This window comes from Tauraco erythrolophus, chromosome 2 (genome assembly GCF_009769465.1).
Source record: "Tauraco erythrolophus isolate bTauEry1 chromosome 2, bTauEry1.pri, whole genome shotgun sequence".
NCBI lineage: Eukaryota > Metazoa > Chordata > Aves > Musophagiformes > Musophagidae > Tauraco > Tauraco erythrolophus.
Genome location: NC_141466.1, coordinates 52083173 through 52096704, shown reverse-complemented (window position 1 = coordinate 52096704; position 13532 = coordinate 52083173). Strand labels below are relative to the sequence as shown.

Genomic DNA, 13532 nt, shown 5'->3' with positions numbered 1-13532 from the left:
TTCTTCAGCAGTGTAGTTACATCATGACATTTTCTTTAATTATGGTAGACACTAATCACAAGCACTGAGTAATGACTACAAATATGATGCTGTATCATCTGTCTGTGTAGAAGGTAAACACATGCTGAATAGCTGTTAGATGAGGCCTTTCCTTCCTTTAAAATTCATCCTATTAATACTGACTCTTTAATGTGAAGAAGGAACAGTACTGCTGGAGACTTTGTGCTATCAAAGCAGAATATTATATTTCTCCTAAGAAATCAGAAGACAGAAGGACTTGGTGCTGTTTTCTGATACCTGTATGAATCCGACTAACTGTGGTAAAGGGTCAGTATGTGGCTCATTAGATTGGATTCCTAAAACTGGATTTATCACATTCCTCCGAATACATGCATAAAACATCTTAAATTATTAAACAATAATCTGTATTATCAGACAAGGACTCAACTCGAATTAAAGCCTGAATAATGCTTCACTGGGATGCATCACAGAATTTAAGAGCAATTCTAATTTTGAATTGATTATTAACTAATCAGCAAAAGCAAAAGATCGCTCTAAATCACCTTAGATATTTAACAGATGTGGAAAGTCTTTGCTGGGCCAAATAAAAAGTCTGAATAATTCAATAAATTTCTATTCTAGAAAACTGAGGAAATCAGTTAGATATTGGAACAATTTTTTGTGTTAAATGCATTTATTGAAAGCCTATTTTTAAAAGCTAAAATAACACGCGAGTGATTTTCTCTGTTCCTGGTAAGCTTGTTATCCTTTAGTAAAGGTGGTGTTTTTTTTGTTTTGTTTTTTTTTTTCTTTTAGAAAATGAATCTGGAAGAAAATTGGTGAATCCAATCCAGTGGACCTACAAGCACTCTGACAGGCTCAGAGAGCAGAGTCTGGACCAAAGAGCAATTACCCCACCAAACGATTTCAGGTACAATTGACCTAAATATAGCACTCTCTCGAGATTATTGACAAGAGTTCATTTCCTGTAGTGCTTTTCCCATTTGCTACTCCTGGTAACCACTGTGATCTTATCTGCCTGGTGCTGCATGACTTCTGGGATGCAGCTAAGAGTTCTGTTGAGCATTATCTTTAAACAGACAATTCATGCTAAAAGAGTCATTTGCAGTTAAATTAGATGATGCATATATTATTCTTGCTGCTGAAGTTACACAGAACAGGAAGGAGTGCCTGAATCCTTTTGGACCTGGATGCACTGGAATTCTTTTTACTGTGAAATCAAAAAGATAGTACTAGTTAATGGTAAATAAATGGGAAATTTAATTTCATTAAACTGTAACAGTAGAGTCAGCTGTGCAGGATGAATAGATTGGAAAACTTCATATTTGTTTCTTTATATATATATATCTCCATAAAGTGTGGCTTCCCCTAGTGTCATCCTACCTCCAGGCAATCACTGTAGATGTCGTGTGCTGACATGAAAAACAAATGAGGGTATACACTGAGTGTGTAATTGTACAAAATGTGGATGAACTGGATTCAGAGGCTGGTAATGATAAAATACACTTCAGTTTTGAGGAAGGCATTTTTCTTAAGCATCGCTTGCAAACTTGTGCACAATGCTGGGTATGTTTGCATTTCATGTATGGGGAATATAGAGAAAATAGATGGCATTCTCTTAGTGTTCGTCACAGAGATTTTTATTTTTTTTGCATCCTGTTTCTTTTACTGAATTCTTATTTGGAAAACCTATGCATTGCATTGGCTAGTATCAGATTCCACGCTGAGCAGCTGTTGGGGAGCCATTTTTTGCAGACCTTTAATAACTAAATATGTAGCAGGGCAATATTTGTGCCATTATTTTCCTGCATATTCCCTATGTTTTCCGAAAAGAACATAAGAATATGTATTTTATTAGGGGAATAAACTCCACTAATAGCCATAGGTCCCACTCCTCAAAGGAAACTCAGGAACAAGTTCAATTAAAAGCTGAATAATTTATAAGATAGAGACACATATACAATACATTGGTCTACTGACTTTGTTCTGATGATGATGATAGACAGCAGTTATAAATGTCATTAGACTCAGAAATTCTATGCTAAAATAAGATGAAGCATGAATTAGTTAATTCCATTATGTTGCAATTAAGTTATTGTAGGGAAAATTTAGATTAAATATAGGAGAAAACTTACCTCTGATTTATTTTTTCCCAATCTGCTGTAATGAGTTGAGACACAGCATATCACAGTGGAAAGCAATAGTAATTTGAAATACAAGAATAATAAGAAGAAAGCAGTAAAATAATCTGTGGAGGTGGAATAAGAATATGCAAGGCATGAATAAATGGATTCTCAGCTGGACAGGTTGAGGTCATAGAACTTCTTGCTCTGTGCTTTAGAATCCTGAGAAATCTGTGTAGTCCTTTCTGGTGGGCTGCTAAATAGAATAGTTTTAAAGTTTGAGGAATGAGGGAATGTTCATGAGAAAATTAAATGGATTCACGAGAGGATCCTTTTGTTGTAGAGTCTTCCACAGAACAAGACAATTAAGGAACCACTGGCCTGGAAAAAATAAAATCAATCCTGCCCCAACACAAAAAGAGAGAGATAACTCCTAAGTAGTTACCAGCCCTCCAGAGTCTGAATTGAAATATTTACCTTCTTTACATTTGATATTTTAGAAATAGAACTTTTTGTAGTCTTATTGAGTCCTGCAGTTCTGTAAGGGCTTGCAGGCTAAACCCTGCTGATGCGATTTTTGTTATTTTATTTTTATCTGCAAAAAACATATCTAAAACTTCATCTTGTGTCTGCAGAGGAATACCAGTTACATACATTTTGTTTATTACCTTTACATTCCAGATGCCTGACATGGCTGACATACAAAAGGTTGTACATACTATAGATGAGTAAATCACTGTGAAACTTAGGAACTAACCCCTGAAAACCTCGTGTAAGCTCCCTTCTCTATGTGATTGATCTTTCTGGGGGTTGCTCTCTTCAGCTGATGACAGATAGAAACATCATTCTGGGCCTTATATTAGCTCCATCTTGTAAATTACGGACCCAATGAAAGGTACAGCATCTTAAGCATTTTTTAACAGAGTTATTTGACATGTTGGAAGGATGCTCTGGTTCCCTACAGGATACAGACCCCTAGAAGATAATATCAGATTAGGGATTTTAAGACATTTTATCTCTGCTACTTTATTCAGTTTGCCCCACCACCATGGTGAAAAGACATAGTAAAGCAACCCTAATTAGGCAACGTAGGAATCCTTGGTATGCGACATTCTTCTTAACCAGCTTTATATTCTTCCTGCTTGTTCTACAGTGCCTCAGGGAATGAGAAAAATCTGGTCCATTAATCAGAGAATTAGCTTAGAGTTGGGGAAGATGAATTCAGGTTTTGTCTATGCCGCAAACATCCTGCAAGACACTTAGCTAGTATTGAGCAAAATTCAGCAAGACCTAAGGATCCAGGATTGTGACTGTATTTTCTCTGCTGTTGAAGCAGAATCAGGTGTCCTTCCATGTTTCTGGTGTCTTAGTTACCCAACTTAGATAACTGCCTAGTCACAAATCTTAGCTTCTCTCATTAGCTGTAGTGAATTCTCTGTACCTCTCTATGGTATGTTCTTATGTAAGGATGTTGACGGAATGGCAGGGATGCAGAAAGCAAAATAATGCCTTGTGTTAGTTCAGACAGAGTATTACAAATATACTGTCGTGATGACAAGTTCATGTTAGCTCTTGGCAGTGTAAGTTGTCCTAATATGACCTTCTAAAAAAGCAAAGTTCATCAATCAAAATGTCACACGTTGCTAAATTTACAGTTTATAAATTACCACTGTAAATTTAGGTGGTAGAAATCATCCCATAAAATTGTGCTGCTTTCTCTTTGTCTCTCTCCAGACTTAAGTGCTTTAAAAAAACGAGGAAGCAGGCTCTTTAAATTGCAGTTTCTAGGCAGCGTCTCTGCTCCTGGGAACGGGCATGGTTGTTTACATTGCACGGGCCAGCCAACTGCGACTGATCGCAGGCTGCTGCCGATGTTAGCACTCGAAAGAGAACAGTTATGTTAAAGCTTAAAACATCAGAGCAGGGTCATATTACCAATAAGAATTAGGAAAAAAAAAAAGATTCTGTGTTTTATTGGATATATAGTTCAGCCTGCCAGAATACCTAATCCCTAAATCATCCTGAAAATTGTATGGGATATAAAAGCAAATGAAACCCACTGTCAAAGGGCATGGTCTCTCCTCACTGCTCTAGCAGCTGCATGTGTAAATTCCAATCCCGCACCAAGGGGGATAAACAACGTAAGTAAAAATGTTTTTTAAGAGGAATCTCATTATGACAGAGCTGATAATTTTTGTAGCAAATGGTTAGGGAGTATTGGAGTAATTGGATTAGAAGAGGTAAAAACTAATTGTGCTAGATCATTACAGCTTCTTAAGGCTGACTCCCTCCTTTTCTACTGTAGCATTTGATGAAGAAGGGTTATCACGTAGCTTTATTTTGACCAATTTCCAGTTTTTAGCTTTGTTATGTGATGTTAAAGGATTCTTTTGTCTTTTTGAATGTTGGGTTATAAATTTTGGTCGGCAAAAAAAACCTTAGCACATAAGCACATTTTGCTTTTTTCCGCTTCAGCTGAGTGACTATGTGTGGCTCAGTGCTGTATCTAACTGAAATATTTCTTCTGAAGCCAAGGAAGACAAAGAAGCCTAATTTGAAAGCCAAGTGGAATTAAGAGAAAGACTTCCTTGATCAAATAGGGCTTGGATCAGGATTGACTTAGGTCAGGACTAGGCTTTTCATACAGCAGAAATAAAGCTTTTTGATAAAAGCCTACATCTAAAAAAAAAGATTTTCATACATTAGAGGCAAAAGAGATACGGAAGTGTGTTTCTGCAGTAATACATTCATCTTTGGTGCACTGAAGAATGCCAAGGAAAGGACTATGCTTGATAAAAACTATAAAGAATCTTATCCACTAAGTAGCTAAAGTCAACAGAAGGTACATATTTTTTAGTTAAACAAAGCTATAATGAGAAACTGTTTCAAAAAAGATTTTTAAAAGCATGGTGGGAGGACAAAGCGTGTGCAGATTCTTAGAAGCTCAATAGTCCTTTCTATGTAGAAATACAAATGCAGTTTATGACTCTAACATGTTATAGAATCAGAGAATCACAGAATGGTTAGAGTTGGAAGGGACCTCAAAGATCATCTAGTTCCAACCCCCCTGCCACGGGCAGGGAAACACTCAACTACACCAGGTTGCCCAAAGCCTCATCCAACCCGGCCTTCAACACTTCCAGGGATGGGGCATCTACAACTTCTCTGGGCAACCTGTTCCACTGCCTCATCACCCTCAGAGTGAAAAATTTCTTCCTTAGATCTAATCTAAATCTCCCCTCTTTCAGTTTAAATCCATTGCCCCTTGTCTTATCACTACATGCCCTTGTAAAAAGTCCCTCTCCAGCTTTCCTGTAGGCCCCCTTTAGGTACTGGAAGGCTGCAATAAGATCACCCTGGAGCTTTCTCTTCTCCAGGCTGAACAGCCCCAACTCTCTCAGCCTGTCTTCATAGCAGAGGTGTTCCAGCTCTCGGATAAATGTTGTTGCAAACAAACTTTAAAGAAAGAAGAGTGCTCTAAAAGTTTCCACTCTTTTTTCCAAATACATTTTTGGGAAGGTGCAGAGGGAGTAGACACTACGACTTCATCATGATCTTGCACCTTACAAGAGGGAGCTGCTCCACTGCGGTTTGGGAGAGAGCAGAACGTTGCTGCTCAGCAGCTATCAGTAGTATTGTCCCCAGATGACCTTGTGGATGGATTTCTATTTAAAAATCATACAGAAGTTAAATATTGCTGAAAGTAACATTCTCTCTTGTTGTGCTCCCTTTCCTGGCTTCTAGGGTGATATTTATCTGCCCCAGTGTATATGTCTTTTATATCTAAATTGTCTTTGGCTAGGCTGCCTTTATAGTCAATGGAGAGAAACAGACACTTTTAGGGCATGATTCATCTCTTCGGAAGGTAGACATCTAAATAGGTCAGATGAATCAGACTGTAGAATAGCACATTCCTTGCTAGTGAGAATAAAGGAAACCTGGGGATTGTCTTAGATGTTGATGCCTGTATTGCAGATGTCTAAAGTTAAATGAACTGAACTCTGTGTCTATAGGAACTAAGTCAGCACTCAAAGTTGGAGGAAAATATCCTAGTCTTCAGGAAGCACCTTTTCCTTCAGAGCTCCTGGTTTCACTGCACTGGGGTGCGTGGTCATAGTCATGAGATGATAAATTTAGAAGAAACATGACTCCCCCACCTTCTTCCACTTAATATTTTAAGACGTGAAAACTGAGTAGGCTTTATTGTGTGAATAGGTAATTTATAGACATTTATCATCGGTTATTCCACCAGTTCCGCAGTGTCATCATTTTTTCGTTAGTCTCTGCTAATAATCTGTATGTACAGGATCTCACCATGGTTTTGGTCGATCCTTGTTATCCATTTCAGAACCAGATGCTTTTTTCTCAACCCAAAATCTCTGCAAGTCGACAGAGAAGTGAAGTTAAGCAATTAATTTAGGCTAGTAGACTAATTTAAATTGTTTCCCCATCATATTCATCACTGTTAGTGCCAGAGTTTCACTAAACTGCCCAGTAGATGAGGTGGTTAGTGCAATATACCTGAAAGTCTCAAGATGAATATTTTCAAGTACTAACAAATGAGTTGTGCAGAAAGGATCTCTGCTTCATTTTGGTTGTGTTTGCTCTAAGTATCAACCATAAGCAATAAAATGGAACATACAGGAACAAACAACATTATTTATTATATATTTAAAATACAAAATCAACAAATAAAGACCTGTCTAAACCACTTGAACATCAATGCAGCGTTTTCATATGCCACTCTTCTCCCATTGTTTGCAAAACTCCAGATCTCAGCAAACCTGCAAGACTTTTGTCAGATGCATACCCAGGAGTAGCACGAGGATGACAGCCTGGAGTAGGCAGATTGCTAGTGAGGCTAGCAGGTGCCAAAACATGCTGTTTCATGACCCAGTGTAAAGATGCCAAAAATAATCCCAAATGTACTTCAGTAAATAAATGCAAAAAACCCTCAGGCTTCAGAAATACAGTCTGTAGAACTGTCTGAGATTAAGTAAGAAACTGAAAGTTAGAAGGCCAGTGTTCTAATTTCTGCTCTGCAACAGATTAGCTGTGTTCAGGTAGTGATGCCTTTCGGCCAAAATCTATATTTTGACACTTAAATAGATGGCATGTTTTTCAAAAGTATCTGAGAGCAGAACTATGATGGATTCCACAGACGAAAACATGAAATTAAGTTGAATTGCTTGCAAATGTTGACTAAGTATCTCTGACTAAGAGACTAAGTATCTCTGTCTCATTTGCTCTGTCTTTCAGAGTTATAGTATTTAGCTGTCTTAGTTTATAGTAGTTTCAAATGTGTAAACAGCAATAAAAATTGCTTTCTAAGTGCAAGTGTTGTAAAATCAATTCATCTTACTATGAAAGGTAAAAGTAGTTTCATAGCTATAGAACATGTTTGTTTGATCAGCCTGAAAACAATTTGCTATAGGTAGAGACCCAGATGACTGTGTTAAGCAATTGCATTGAACTTTAAAGGTAGCAATACCAGGGCTGTGCAGAGTGAGCTCGAACTTGCAAAATGCACTGTGAAATTGTCAGAATCATCGAAATAGTCAGTGCTGTCTGTTTAGTGTGTAAAATGAGATCAATGCAATAAAATGTATGGCTGAAATTGAAATACAAAGGCAGGGGTGAAAAGGAGTTAAAAAAGCAGGTATGAAATTTTATTTGCATTTTAAGTGTTGTGTTTAAATTTGAAATCTTTCTGCCGCGGTAGCCCTTTAGAAATCTGCTAACTAATGTGTATTGTGTAAGATATCTACAAGTTGCTAGGAAATAAGGGGTAGTAATTATGATGGAGGAGTGATGATTACTGTAGTTTGTAGATACCCAAAGAAATGCCCATGTGATAAAATTTTCAGGGTGAAAAAATATTTCCTTAGTAACAAGCACTGTATCTTAAAATTTGATTATAAATGCAAAGCCAAGGAATCCAAAGTCCATTGGTAACATGGAATCCACGAATCCAAGGTAACGTGTAGTAGGTGATGCAGGAACTTAACCATATGAAGTTTGTGAACGTGTGCATACAGTGCATGTTCTGAAGTAGCCACTGAGCTGGCTCTGCACAAAACAACAGTGTTCTTTACAGAAGAGATTAGAAAAGCAAAATCTTGTGTGTACTCTGTCTATTAATCAGCAAGGCACATAATTCCTTTGTGCCATGGTAAGCACACTGAAAAAAACCCAAAGAAATAATCTTTTAAAACTGAGATTTTACCTTAAATATGTAGCCGTGTATTACAGATGTGATAGGTCATGGGTCTTATCTTTGAATGCAAATGAAAGCAAGGAATGAACTCCTAGAACAAGATGTTATCTCTAATTCAATATGCTGATGTAAGAGACAGAGTCGTTCTTATGACAGTATATTTCAAATGGAAGCCACTTAATTACACAGATACATCTACCTATATGTACACAAAGGAGCCTGTGGTTTTCACAAACAAAACCTCTCATTCATATGAAAAAGAGGAGGTGAAGGTTTGACTTGGCTTAGTTTTGTATGTATTTGAACAGGGCTGGTAAAAATATGTCTGTTTTGGCTCCACATCCCTTAGGGTCCTACTGGCTATTTGTCTCAGCATCTTTTTCCCAGTGGTCTGTGTAGCAAAACCTAAAAGTGATGGCTTGGTTTCAAATTTGGTGTGGTATTTTCTCCAAGGTTAAGATGTCAAAATGCAGGTGCAGGTGTCTACATGCAGGTGTCTTGCTCCTTCCTTAGTCGATGGAGCTGAGACAGTAGGTGACGGGTCTGCTGAATCTCTTTCTAGACTGCACTGACTTTACTGAGTAGATATCCACTGACTACACTGGAAGTTTTAACGGTGCTAGCATGTACATATCTAAATAGAATCTTCAGCTTCTCTTCTTGTAACATCACCTTTTTACAGTCTCTGAATTGTCTGGAGTGGTGTAAGCTATGTATACATCAAAGTAATGTATCCAATCTATCTTGTCTCATACATTTTTTAAATATTTTCTTAATAGTTTCTTTTGTTAGAACTTCTTCTAGATTCTATAGAATACTGATCTTCAAAAATATTTGAATTAAAGTTCAGATTTTAGAAGGTGTTAGGTAAAGGTGGACGTATAAGTGTAGAAGTTCTACATGTGTAGAAGTTACTATGGCAATTATGTGTTCAACCTGTCTGAAAATTGACATGAGTTAAGTAAATAATTTGTTGAAGTATTGTCGTGGGTTAGGCTGAGTTCGGCAACCAAACCCACGCAGCTCTCCCAGTCCAGTAAAATGGAGAGGAGAGAAAAATGTAATAAAAGAGCTGAGGATCGAGACAGGAACAGAGGAGCACCCACCAACCACGGTCCCGGGCAAAAGAGGCTTTTTCTTAATGCAAAACTATTTATTAACAGCTACCTAGAAAGAGAAAAAGCACACAAAAACGGTTACTTAAGAGAATAACGAGAAAACAAGGCCAGGTCTTAAAAACAACACCACTCCCCCCTCTTTGCCTTCTTCTTCCCGGCTCTACCTCCTCCCCCCAGCGGCGCAGGGAGGCAGGGAATGGGGGAGTGCAGGTCAGTTCATTCCAAGTTGTTACTGCCGCTTCTCTTAAAGGAAAAGGAGTCCTTACACCATTGTCCCTTGCTCCAGTGGATCCCCTACTCACGGCGAAAGCGTGAATCCTGCCCGCTGGGGGGCAAATCCTTACCCCATCGGATTTGCCCCAAGTGCGGGCTTTACCAGTCCTGGGCTTTTAAGGAGCCGCAGCCACTCGCTCTGGCGTGGGTCATCAACAAACTTTAAATGTGCTCCGGCGTGGGTCGTCATGTCGACCTTAAATGCATCTCCGTACAGACTCTGAATGCGTAAAATGCGTAAAATGTGTCTCTACCTGTGCCCATGATTCACAATAGTCTCAGGCTCAGGCATCTCTTCCCGACGTGGGTCATCCACTGGTTGCGAGTGGGTCTCTGCTTGCTCCACCGAGGACTGTTACAAAGGGGTCGCTGCTGGCAAGGGGGACTCAGGCGCGGCACACGTTGTTCCGTTCCATCTTCACTGACCTCTTATCTGTGTGGCTGTTTCTCGTAGATTTCAGTCCTGTCTGGGTGAACTCGGCCCGGTGGGCGCCCCGGCAGCGGGGCTCTCCCCGAGTTCCCCAAGCGGCTCCGCCGCCGCCATCCTCGACGGAGCGGGCCCGGCCCGGCCCAGGCCGCCGGCCCGGCCGGGAGCCGGGAGCGGGGGCCGTGCCCCCCTCCCGTCTCCTTGCTCCTGGGCACAGGCACACCTTTCCGGTTCCTTTGTCCGACGTAAATAGGGCAATTCGCAGAGGCGCCGATTGGCTCAAGCCCCGAGGGGGATGGGAGTCCGGTCTGATGGGCAGCTTCTGCCACCCGGACCTCCCCCCTCACTTCAAACCATAACAAGTATTTAACGAAATTTGTTAAATGTGAGTTTGCATTTCTGGGTGTTTCTTTCTACCTCTATGAATATTTATAAATATCCTAACATTTAAATCCATTTTACTAAGTTGAAAGAAGCTGTGCTTTCTTAAAGAGTGGTTGATGAGTTGCAAAAAGTCAATGGCTAATTCTTATGGGAAAACAATTTCGGATCAGATGGAGTCTACATGATTTTCTTAAATTCTTTTATAGACATTAATTAATTGATTCTTTTCAGGGAATATTACTGCATAAAACTTATGCTCAGTGTAAACAATAAAGTTTTATAATAAAGGAATGGCCACCAGAAAGGGTCTGCACTTGCTTTTGAAAACAAGAACAACAAAATACTGGCTTGATAAATGGGACACTGATTTTTTTCCTGTTCCTATTTACAGACTTACAAAGCTGCAGACAGTCTGTGTAAATTGTGGTCCCAGTAACACACACAGTAATGAAGACCCAGTGAAGTAGCCTTTGGTGAGAAGGCTCGGAGAACTTGTAGGAAGGGACAAATGTCTCACTTAAGATGATTTCCTGTGTCCTGTACAGACCCCTTCAGAGGAACTTCCTTGCGATGTGATGATGGGTGTTCACTGAAGCGGACTCTTCTTCACCTCCTTTTAATACATTTGTTAGCAGTCTGACTTTCCAGGGTCCTGAGAAACACATTAAAGTTAATGGAAGCTGAGTGTACTCTTTACTTGCAAGAATCAGTCATAAATTTCTTGTTGAACGCGTGTAATTTAATTAATTCAAGTGACAGTGGTAGGCAGCAGGAACCATTGTGCTATAGCGTGTTATATAGAGGATGGTCTCTGTACTTTAACCTGCCTCTTTTGCTGTTTATGATGCTAAAAGAAAAATTTGATGAAAATCTGGATCCAAACTTTCTGTAGAAAATAGGAATAATTGGTAATGAAATAGTCATTCCAATATTCCAGTTGTTATAACTCCTTCTGGTACTGCATTTCCAATAGTCAAAAGTAAATTCTGTTTTGAACTAGATAAATAAAATACAGATGGTTAATATGTGTCTTTTAATCAGATCTCAGCAGGATCTTCAGTTATTTCATATTATATGTTGAAAATCTACATTAAATAGTCCAAACACTCAAAAGCTAATACAAGACAGAATTAACTTTGTTAGGGCAAGTTAATTTAATCTCCCCCATGCATATGTATTATGAAGACTTCTTTAATTACATGATCACATATTATTTTTCTTAGAAGACCTCTTTTCCTCATTCAGTTCACAGAATATATGATAGTCACTTAATGAGCAGCTGTTCCATATTTTGTTTTCTTGACATTGTTCAGTGTGTGGCCCCATACCTTGTTTACTACAGAGTATTTAAGCCCTGCTCTGAAGACAGAATTATTAATTACTATTAATTTACTTTGGGGATTTTCCTGGTGATCATCACTATGGCTTCTAAGTGATGAAAAAACCATTAAATTAGCTTTACTGCAGGCCTCTGAGATGAGAAGACAACGTGATTTCCATTTTATGGCTGGGGAACTGTGGCCCAGAAAAACTGTTTTCAAAAGACGCCGCTAGTCTACAAAACCAGACTGAGGTGCTTATGTCCAAAAGCCTCGACTCCCTTCTGTTACATAGAACTTTTCCAACTCAGGTCTTCCTGTTTCCAGCTGTGTCTCTGAGCGTTCATTGCTTCTGCAAATTCTGATGTGTCATCTCAGTGAGTTACATAGAAAATGAAGAACATACTTCTGGTGACCACCTGTAAAACACCTGATTTGAATGACTACCATGGGAACTTTATGTCAAGAAAAGACAGAATCCTACTTTCTAGGCTGACATCCTAGTCTGACAACCTTAACCATTCTTCCTCCTCTTGCAATGCTGTGCAATTTTTAGTGCATTTCTTCAAACTTTCTTCAGTACAGAGTTCTGATTCATCCTTACAACAAGGTCATCTCGTACACTGTATGAGGCAGGTGTATTCTGGGAAAAATGGTATATGAGTCATGCCATTAGTCTCCATCATGATGCCCGTTCACAAGATGGGGTAAAAATAGGTTATATAGGCAACCTGGCACTTCAGACATCTTTGTCCTTGATTTGGTCATGTTGAAAAAGTTATTTTAAAAAAATGTGTCTGTATGAGAAAGAGAGAGAGACAGAGATAGATGGGGAGACAGAGGGAAAGATAAAGAATATATACTTAACATTTTAAATGAGAATATCTTAATGCCCATCTGAATTATGAGATGCTTGGAACCCTAAATCCCCCAAACCTTGTTGCACCATTCCTCTGTTAAAGGAGATAAAACTACTGCTGGAGCAATAAGATATGAGATACTTTTTTCATTACCATCAAACTCCACAGATATTTGCTGATGACACAGGAATCGTGAGAAACTGAAATTTAGTTCCCAGAAGTCCCAAAAGGGTTTTTTAGTCATTATTGATTCTCTGGTCAATTCTCAATGACCTTTTCTACCCCTTTTCTCTCCATCTGTTATAACTCCAAGTATAACCCAATCCTATGTCCTTACCTGAACAGTTCTAGTTCTCACTGCCCCACTGGCTTCTTGTTCTTTTATTATACCTCGAGCATAACCCAAGTACGTGTTCTTTACCTCCTTGTCTTCGGTGCCTTTCTACAGTCAGTGTCTGTACATCTTCATCTCTCATTCCTCCAGGGCTGGATTCCCAGGCTTTTGCCTGTCCTTCTTATTCCCACTGGCTCACCAGCCAGAACTCCATCATTAAGCTCTTTTTTCAGTTTCAGTGACTCCAACCATCCATGACTTGCCTCTTTGCATGCCTTCCAAATACTACCATTAGATGTTGGCTCTTTCTCTGTCTTTCCTCTCTGCCACTTTGTTTTCCTTTGGACAGTAGAGAACTGATCAGAACTCTCTTCATGCAAATGTCATTGTAAATTTGAGAGCAGAGCCTTTGTTCACTCTAGGACGATGTTGCATGGGTTCCATTTTCTTTGCTCA

At 39.1% G+C, this 13532-nt stretch overlaps 1 protein-coding gene across 1 annotated transcript in view; it reads left to right on the top strand.

Moving 5' to 3' along the window:
- Positions 1 to 815: 815 nt before the first annotated feature.
- MYT1L (myelin transcription factor 1 like) overlaps positions 816 to 13532 on the top strand; it is a 237473-nt gene continuing 224756 nt past the window's right edge. The window contains exon 1 of the mRNA XM_086608358.1: positions 816 to 931. The gene's annotated coding sequence lies outside the window, so the exon portion shown is untranslated. The remainder of the gene's footprint in view (positions 932 to 13532) is intronic.